This window comes from Rutidosis leptorrhynchoides, chromosome 5 (assembly GCF_046630445.1).
Source record: "Rutidosis leptorrhynchoides isolate AG116_Rl617_1_P2 chromosome 5, CSIRO_AGI_Rlap_v1, whole genome shotgun sequence".
Classification (NCBI taxonomy): domain Eukaryota; kingdom Viridiplantae; phylum Streptophyta; class Magnoliopsida; order Asterales; family Asteraceae; genus Rutidosis; species Rutidosis leptorrhynchoides.
Window position 1 is genome coordinate 129376509 of NC_092337.1, and position 10163 is coordinate 129386671.

The 10163-nt window shown below is 32.3% G+C and overlaps 1 non-coding gene across 1 annotated transcript; it reads left to right on the top strand.

Moving 5' to 3' along the window:
• Nucleotides 1-414: 414 nt before the first annotated feature.
• On the top strand, nucleotides 415-521 carry LOC139850911 (small nucleolar RNA R71). Its single transcript, XR_011760287.1, has one exon. It is a non-coding gene; the product is annotated as a small nucleolar RNA R71 (small nucleolar RNA).
• Nucleotides 522-10163: the final 9642 nt, after the last annotated feature.

Below are 10163 nucleotides of genomic sequence, written 5' to 3' on the forward strand. Positions count from 1 at the left end.
GTTATTTAAATATCGTCATTTACTATACGCTTCGCTTAAAATATAAATCGACAAACAGGTCATTAAACGGTAAACCCCCTTTTATATATTATTATATATAATTATATATATTTTGTACAAATATAGTTGTTTAAAAATATAGTGTGCAATAAGCCCGCTCCCTGTGGAACGAACCGGACTTACTAAAAACTATACTACTCTACGATTAGGTACACTGCCTATAGTGTTGTAGCAAGGTTTAGGTATATCCCATTTGTAAATAAATAATTAAAACTTGTGTAATTTGTAACGTATTTCGTAGTAAAATATAGTACTATCACGTACCCCCACGCTACCACATCAGCTATGTCGATGTCTTTTCGTGTAGCAACGTCGACACCTTGGTAGAATATTTGCACTATTTGATAAGTATCTAAACCGTGTTGAGGACATCCTCTCAACAACTTTCTGAATCTTGTCCACGCCTCATATAATGTTTCATTTGGATTTTGCGCGAACGTAACAATTTCTCCTTGAAGTCTCACGGTTTTAGATGTCGGAAAGAATCGTTTAAGAAATTTTTCAACTAAGACATCCCATGTGTCAATCGCCCCTTCAGGTAACGATTCTAACCAATCTTTGGCTTCTCCCTTTAAAGTCCAGGGAAATAACATGAGATAGATCTGTTCATCCTCAACTTCTCTGATTTTGAATAGAGTACAGATCCTATTAAAGGTTCGAAGATGTTTGTTTGGATCTTCTTTTAGCGTAGCACTAAATTGGCATTGATTAGTTACCATGTGTAGGATTGGCCTTTGATTTCATAATCTGACGCATTAATGTCTGGCTTAATAATGGCGTGATCTTGGCCCGTGCATGTGACTCTCATTCGATCTTTCATACTTAGAGGTTCCGTTTTTTCCATATTTGAAATTGTTGAATCTGAATCACTAGAGGATTATGATTTAATGGTTTCTTCCTCTACAACCTCTGATTGAATGATTTTTGATTCAGAAGGAATGATTAGTGGTTCAGGATCTCTGAATTGTCCCTGAATATCCTCCGGGTTCTCAATTGTGAGGTCGGGTTCAAAAAATGGATTATCGGAAATTTGAATTGGAGTACTTGGTCGACTTGATGACGATTCTAAAGAAAAATCAACGGCGACAATATTGGCTATATGTCTTGATCGAGTTACAGGTGGTGAACGTATGAAAGGTGGTGAACGTTTTGCTCGGTGCATTCACTGAATATCCTATTAGTTATAAAGATAAAAATTATATAAGTTATCAAATTAATAGACTTTTCTGCTTTTGCCCACGTTTCGAATAGGCAAAAGATGCAGTAGGGAGCCAGGATCCTTTAAGTCAGAAAATCCACAACTCAGCCACTAACAAATCCAACTATTACTACAAAGCAGAAAATTTGGATGTCTATCAATTTAACCGCTTAAAATAATTTTTCGTCGAAAATTTGAAGATAAAATCTATGTCCTAAAAACTAGAGCGTCGAGAAATAAGAGAAAGAAAAAGAGAGTCGAAAAATAAGAGGCGAAAAACAAACCGTCGAATAATAATAATAAGAAAGTAGAGCGTCGAAACTTAAAAGTCTAAAAACTAAATATTAAAAGTTGCGTCTAAATGTATTAAAGCTTAAAAGGAATTCTATATCCAAAACGGCAATAACTTAATAGGCACTAAAATCTATTAAATACTAAAGCGATAAGCGACGTCGTAAAATTCTAAAGCGTCTAAATCTTAATCTAAAGAAAATGCACTTAAGGGATTTTACGGAAAAGCCTAGAAATCTAGAAATATAAAATAACTACGGCAAAATACTAAGTTTCAAACTAATTACGAACGATAAATTTAAACTACGTACTAAATAATAAAAAGATACAAAAATAATAAAATTACTTAATTTTATAAAAAAAATTATTTTTATATTATTATTTTATAAAAGATATTAATTTATATAATTAATAATAAAAATTACACTTAATATTACTAATTAAAAATAAACTTAAAAAATAATTAAATAATTACAACCCTAATTAGGTTAAATATTAATAATAATTAATTTAAAACCTAACCCGTAATAAATGTTGTACCAGGTTTGGGCATGTCAGACAGCTCCGCGAGTGTGGATTCTTGATGCCCAAATGTCTCCGCGAGTGCGGAGTTTACAGATTCAGATTTTGTGCAGGCCAAATTCGTGCAGGTTCAGTTTTTTTTTATTTTTTTTATTTTTTTAGAAAATAAAATAAACTTATATTTTAAAAATTAGAAATAAAACTAAAAATACTTTTTAATTTTATATATATTAAACAAACTCTTAAAAATATATTTTTTCTCTTTTTATATTATTATTATTATTATTATTATTTTTAATATATTTTTTTAAAAATATAGCGTTTTACTCCCCGGCAGCGGCACCAAAAACTACAAACACATACGTTGTAGTATAGTGGTAAGTATTCCCGCCTGTCACTCGGGTGACCCGGGTTCGATCCCCGGCAGCGGCGACAAAAACTAGATGTGTGCGAGGTGTGGTACGAAATAGTATTATTTTTAATATGAAATACGGCGTAATATGATACAAGTTTTATTTATTTATATAGATGGGATATACCTAAACCTTGCTACAACACTTATAGGCAGTGTACATAATCGTAGAGTAGTGTAGTTTTTAGTAAGTCCGGTTCGTTCCACAGGGAGCTAGCTGAGTTTAACGCTATATATATTTTAAACTACATTTGTATATATATATATATATATATATATATATATATATATATATATATATATATATATATATATATATATATATATATATATATATATATATATATATAAAGTAGTAGTATTATTATTATTAAGGGGGGTTTTACCGTTTAATGATCGGTTTGTCGATTTTAAAACTTAAGTCACAATTAAAACCTAATGTAAAATATTAAATATAAATACAAATTAATTTAAAGCGTAAAACAAATGACGATAAATAAAGTGCGTAAAATAAATAACAATGACGATATATAAAATTACGAATAATAAAATGACGGTAATTAAAAATACGATGAGAAATACGATAAAAGAATTATGTTTATTTAAACTTCCGTAACCATGATGTTTGACGTTTTGATTTTAATTAATTGTTACCCGGGTTCATTGTCCTTTGTCCTGTCTTATATGATACCTATCTGGGTTTTGCCCATAATAGTCCATCGGTCGTAATTATAAAATGCTCATCAAATTAACCTTATTCTCGAAGTCAAATATTCCAACTAATTAGGGATTCGAACTGTAACAAGGTTTTAATACTTTGTTAATAATTACACCAGGTTCTCGACTGCGTGTAATTCAAGGTTTTAATACTTTGTTAACAATTACACCAATTATCCTTATATGTAATCCACCCCTGTTTTAATTAGTCCATGATACATTAATTTATTTACTTGGCCATAATGAATAATCAATTACCCAATCCAATTGATTAATTAAATGATTGTAAACGATGTCGTATAAACGTCACTAAATAGGACATTCGTAATCAATTTAATAATTATTAGATTAACTAATTTGAAGATAGGTTCGACAGGTTCCAATGAGTTGTCATTCAATTAGACAATACCCCCTACCTATTAATAGTCAATAGTCCAATGTTCACAAGTGTCGGTCTTTTGTCCAAACCCGAATTATGGTACAAAATCCAATAACCCCGTCTTAATATTTAGCCCAACATCACGATTACTTCGGCTCAAATAAGCATAATAATAACTTAGTTACGAGACATTAATTTAAAAAGGAAGAACATAGCTTACAGTGGTTATTAATCGCGTAGCGTTACATGGACAGAGTTCCGACTTTAAAAAAACTTAAAACATTCTTACAATAACCTTATTATTATTAACTTAAAATTAAAATTAGAAAATATAAATATAAATATTAATAGAGAGAGATAGATAGAAATTGGGTGTATGGATTCGGCAGAAGCTCGTGCCTTTTATAGGAGATTTCTGACTTTGGCTGCTCCGCGAGTGCGGTAATTTTGTGCCTTACAGCTCCGCGAGTGCGGAACTTCGGATTCCAGCTCACCAATTTTTGGCCATTTGCTTGTCGACATAATTAATAAATATATAATATATATATAATTTATATAATTATGTATATATTATATTATATTCTTGTGCATAGTTGACTTGTAATTTTAGCTCCGTTGGCTCGCACGTTGATGCTCAATTCATGTCTTGGTTCCGGATTTTCGAACGCTTTTTTGTACGCTTAGATATCTTGTACTTTGCGTTTCGCAGCTTGTACTTTTGTCATTTTTAGACGTTTCTTATCAATAAATTGAACCACTTGGATTGTATCTTGTACATTTGAGCTTTTTGGTCATTTGCGTCTTCAAATCGTTATTTTCTTCTTTTGTCTTCTCACTTATTTATTTAAACGATTATTACATAAAAATAGAACAATAGTAACTAAAAGCTTTACATATTGGAAGTATATTGCTATGAAATATATGTTCTTTTTAGCATTATCAGTGGTGGTCCAGTAGTTGTCCAATGGTCTGATGATGGTCTGATGGTGGTCTGGCGGTGGTTCGGTGGTGGGTTGGTGGTCCGATGGTGGTCTGGTGGTACGATCATGGTTCTTTAGTCCGATGGAAGTCTGGTTGTTAGGTGGTGGCTGGTGGTAGTTCGGTAGTCTGATGGTGGTTCATTGGTACAGTGGTGGTTCGGAGGTCCGGTGGTGGTCTGGTGGTGGTATGGTGTTCCAATGGTGGTTTGGTGGTCCGGTCCGGTGGTGTTCTGGTGTTTCAATGGTGGTTTGACGGTTCGGTGTTCCAATGGTGGTTCGGTGGTGGTTCTTTGGTTCGGTGGCGGTTTGGTCGTTCGGTAGTGCTTTGGTAGTCCGGTGGTGGTCTGGTGTTTTAGTTGTGGTTCGGTGGTGGTCTGGTGGTTCGGTCATGGTCTGGTTTTTCCATGGTGGTCCGGTGGTAGTTCGATGGTTTAGTTGTCCGATGGTGGTCTTGTGTTTTGGTGGTCCGGTGGTGGTGTGGTTGTTCGATGGTGGTTCGATGGTCTGGTGGTTCGGTGTTCAGTAGTGGTCTGGTGTTCCAGTTGTGATTCATATGTTCCAGTGATACTTTAATAGTTCGGCGGTGTTTCAGATGTCCGATGGCCAGTGGTGGTCCGGTAGTGATGATTAGTGGTGAGCGGTAGTGGTGGTGGGTAGTGGGTGGTGGTGATGTTTGTAATAATTAGGAATTTAGATGTAAGTTTATTACTGTTTTTTTTAGGACGAAATCATTTTAATGAGGTAATGTTATAATAACCACGAATTTAGATGTAAGTTTGTTATTATAGATTCAGATGACTAAATCATTCTAAGTTAGATGTGTTATAATAATCAAAAACTATACACACTACCATTTTTTCTCACACATACATACTATCATTTCATACTACTTTATACCATTTCATACAATCTCACTACCATTTCATACAATCACACTACCATTTAATCCAAAAAATGTCTCAACTAAACAACAACGATCTTTTCAATCATATGATCAACAAACCAATCCCGTCATCAAATGAAGCTAGCAATTCTTCTCCAAGTCAAACTAGTTTTTCACAATTTGCACAAAATCAAAACGTATTCTATCAAAAATAATTCATTCAACCACCATAACAAAAATTACAATATCCACAACAAATATCATTTCACAACAACCGATAGTTATCACAAATAACCATTCCCATATAACAACAATAATACGTTTCACAACAACTTCCATACATTCCACAACCTTTATTATAACCTACTCTTGAAACCTTACCCGAAACTGAAAAACAAAAAAAACTAAAAGAAAACGAAAGAAAAAACTACGCCAAACAAGTGAACGTCCGAAAAGTCAAATTATGATTGGACTCCGCAAGAAGAAAAGATATTGGCGGAAAGTTGGCTCGGTGATTCGGTTTGGAATACGATTGTAGCTAACTATAATCGTGCGGCTGATTGCAATAGGAACAGCGATCAAATAACTGGAATTGGGGAAAAATGTCACGCGAAATCAAAGTTTTTATTTCTATTTAATAAGAATTCAAAAAATATTGGCGATGTGGAGTTAGTGACTTGGATATCATGGAAGTAACGCATCAACAATATTGAGAACGTCAGAGTGTCCCTTTTACGCACAAAGAAGCATGGAAAGTAATTCGCGATTGTCTAAACTTTTGTTGTCCGGAAGACGTAATGAGCAATCGAAGATGTGCAAAACCGAAACCACCAATCACTTTGCGAGACGATGAACGTTTAAGGGTTGACCCGAACCTAAGTCACGCAGATTTATTTGCGGATGACCATTCCGTCGTCTACCCGGTAGACTATCTAGTCGAAAAAGTCGTAAAAGTTCGGGTTCATCTGACGTCGCATTCTCACGTTGCTCATCCGACGAGGTTAGTTCTCAAATTTTGAGCTTAAACAAGCGTCACTCCACACTCTTCTAACTTGCAATAAGCTTAACTTGAAATCCATTTGTCTCAAGTAAATCACCTTATCACACTAAATGACCGATAACACTAAAATCACCAACACATATTAGGATTGTAGCAAGCAATACTTACTTGAAAATGTTCCAAATCGGAGTCTATGTCATAATTAGGAATGAGTGCATATACAATTTGATATTTGTGTTCGAACTAAATAGGTTTTAGTTTTTGGTAATAAAAAAAGGAAAAAAAATATGAAAAACGAAATATATATTAGGTAGATAGTTAATGTGGTAAAATATGAAAGTATATGAAAATACATTGAACTTTCACCAAATTCCTATTGTATGCATTCAACTTTGAAATCTCCTATCATATGCATTCAACTTTTAAATCTCTACTATTGTACGCATTGAATTACCTATTGTTCAGGTAGTCGGTCAATATGTAGAAAAAGTTACATGGTTGATCCCTCAACTTAACACCCGTTAAATTTTTCCGTTAAGTCATCTTATCTAACATTCTCTACATCAATTGAACTATTTTAACAAAAATAAATAACTTGTAGCGACCAGACAAAGACGAAATCAAAGTTGAGTTTCAACAAAGTTAAAAAATATCTAAATCAAAAAATAGATCTGGAATGGATTCAATAAATTTGGGTTTCAACAAAATACATTATCGAACTAATTCTTATTGGAAACCCTAAATAAAAAAAAACATATCGTAATCTTCATATGTGTTCTTCATCCGTCTTCATCATCCTTGCTAGCAACGTTAATGAGTTTCAGGTCATATTCTTCCGCTTTTATTGTCCGTGTTAATCATCCTTCCTAGCAATGGATTTGTGTTCATCATCCTTAACGCAAACAGGTCAGGAAATAAATTGCAAAGAGTATGACGAACAGTCTGTGTGACTCAAGGAAACAAATAAAAATTGATTTCAAACAAGGATAGTCTTTAATCAGACTTATGACATGAGAAGTGTTTAAAAATTTAAGGGTACGCTCAAAAATAACTATTTTGATCAAAAACCACTAAAATTTCAAGTATATGAAACATTGGCATGAACTGATGATGAACTGGATAAACACAAAAACTCAAAAATCGTTTTTGAATCTGGGCTCCAATATGAGAAAAACTATGATTACTAATCGGTTATATATCATTAAACGAAACTAATTAACCCTTTAACAATAATCAAAACATCTAAAATCACAAGATCAATTTAATATTGTAAAGAACATGGGGTGTTTTTTTCTCCGATGGAGGAGCACGGAGGAGTAGCGGCAGTGCTTCAGTATATTGTATAAATCGATAACCCAATATAAATCAACTAATCTTCTCCGTCAAATCGTACCACCACCATCGATTTCCATATCGGATGAGTTTAATACGTTTTGTTGAACTCCAGATCCAGATCCAGATCCAGATCTAATTACTAGGATGGAATGGATCGAAAGTATTTTTGTGTGTGTAACCATCGTTCAGATCCAAGGGTGAATTCTTTGATGGAATGGAATGAATCAAAAGCATTTTTGTGTGTAACCATCGTTCATAATCGAATGGGTTTGAGATTTTTTGATAAAAGATTGTAAGATTTGGTGATTGAGGACAAATGACGTTAAAAAATAAACATAAATGACTAATATACAATATTTTACAAACAATAGGACTAATAATGTAATTTTGTAATCTGAAGTTTACTTGTAATAACAGGTTAACTACATATAATAGAACAATTTAAATAGTTGAACGCATAAAATAGGAGTTTTGAAAGTTGAATGCATACAATAAGAATTTGATGAAAGTTCAATGCATTTTCATATACTTTTCCCTTAAATATGAGAATGAGAATGTGTGGATTTTTTTATGATTAACATGAGTATTCCATCCACATTGCGAGATTGCGAGATGATTAATCCTAAAACGATCAATCACTATGAGGGTGGAAATTTAAATTGATGTTATATATAATTTTTTTTATTGTTGCTCAAATCCAACTTTACCAACTTCGTCACCTCTTCGTCTACCCAAGCACTTAGAGGATGTTACTCACGTACTGGTCATTGGTGCATATAAACTAGATCCATGGTTGAATGTAGTATCCGTAGTAGCACGTGACACTATTTAAATACGCGATGTAATGAAAATTCTTTTGAGTTTTTAACTAGTGATACCAACGGATGGTGTAACTGTTTTTGAGTGACACCATAGAAATAAGCCGTCTAGTAGGAAATTTTTTGGAGTTTTAACCGGTGACACCAATGACCACCAATCCTATATCCGCCACTGACTAGATCTATCACTTGTGCTATTATATGTTTTATCAACCCGTTATCCCGCGAATCTTCATTGACGATTTTTTTTCTACCAACGCATGTAACCACGGATATACTCGAGTTACAGATTTACCCACAAATTTGTATAATTCAATATTCCTTTGACAACGCTCCATATCTTGAATACATTTCTCAATCCGATAATCGAATCCCGTTTCTCTGAAAAGGAAATTTGGAATGTTCTAAATGATTGCGAAAGCTCAAAGGCCCCAGGCCCGATGGCTTCAACATGAAACTCTTCAAAAAATATTGGGATCTAATTAAGACGGATCTCATTAAAGCTCTCGATTGGTTCTGGACAAACTCCGAAATCTCTAAAGGATGTAATGCTTTTTTCTTTTCTCTCATTCCAAAAACCTAATCCCATCGGTTTCAACGAATATCATCTCATTTGCCTCATTAGTAGTTATTATAAAATACTCACCAAAATCTTATCCAACCGTTTATCAAAAATTATCAACAAAGTAATTGGCTGTAAACGACATTCCTAAAAGGTAGAAACATACTTGACAACGTCCTTATTGCTAACGAAATCATAGACGAATTAAAACGTAAAAAACAATCGAAAAAAATTTCGACTATATCGAATGGGACTGCTGTAACAACCCTCACTTTTCGACTTCTAAATTTACTGAATTAACCCTAGGGTTATTTGCCTGACTATATGTATTAAGGATTGTTATATACAATTAAATATTGAGCAAATAGTAATTTTTAGTCAACAATGTACGCTTAAATAAATAATATATTATTAATTTATATAATTTGACATAATTTAACTAAGTATATAAACTTTGTATCACTTTTATTATTTAGTTAATGTATTATATATTTAACTATATAATAAATCCAATTATATATAAATGTAATAATATTTCAAACTTACTAAAACTATAGTTTAATAATTAAAATCATAATTATTATTAAAAATACAAAATACCGAATTATTTATTATTTTTATGCAAAATTTGTATTTATTAATTAAATAAAAAAAATATTGACAAATATTCTTTGAAAAACACTAAATCAATTTCTTTATTTATATAAAAAAAATCCTTAAAATAAATGAATTTAAAAAAAAATAAATAAATAAATAAAATACTTTTTAATTAAAAATTTATAATGGAAAAACTACTTTTATTATTTTATTTTGTGCATTATCCCATGACCTAACATTTAATACTTTTGAATTTTAAAATCTCATTAAAAATTAAAATATTTCTTTTTCTTTTAATTATTTTATTCTTTTTACCCAATTTTTTCAAGTATAAATACCTCTCATTTCTCATTCAAACTCACACCAAAATTTCTCTCATTCTCTCTTTGAAGAATTACTACTAGTAAGT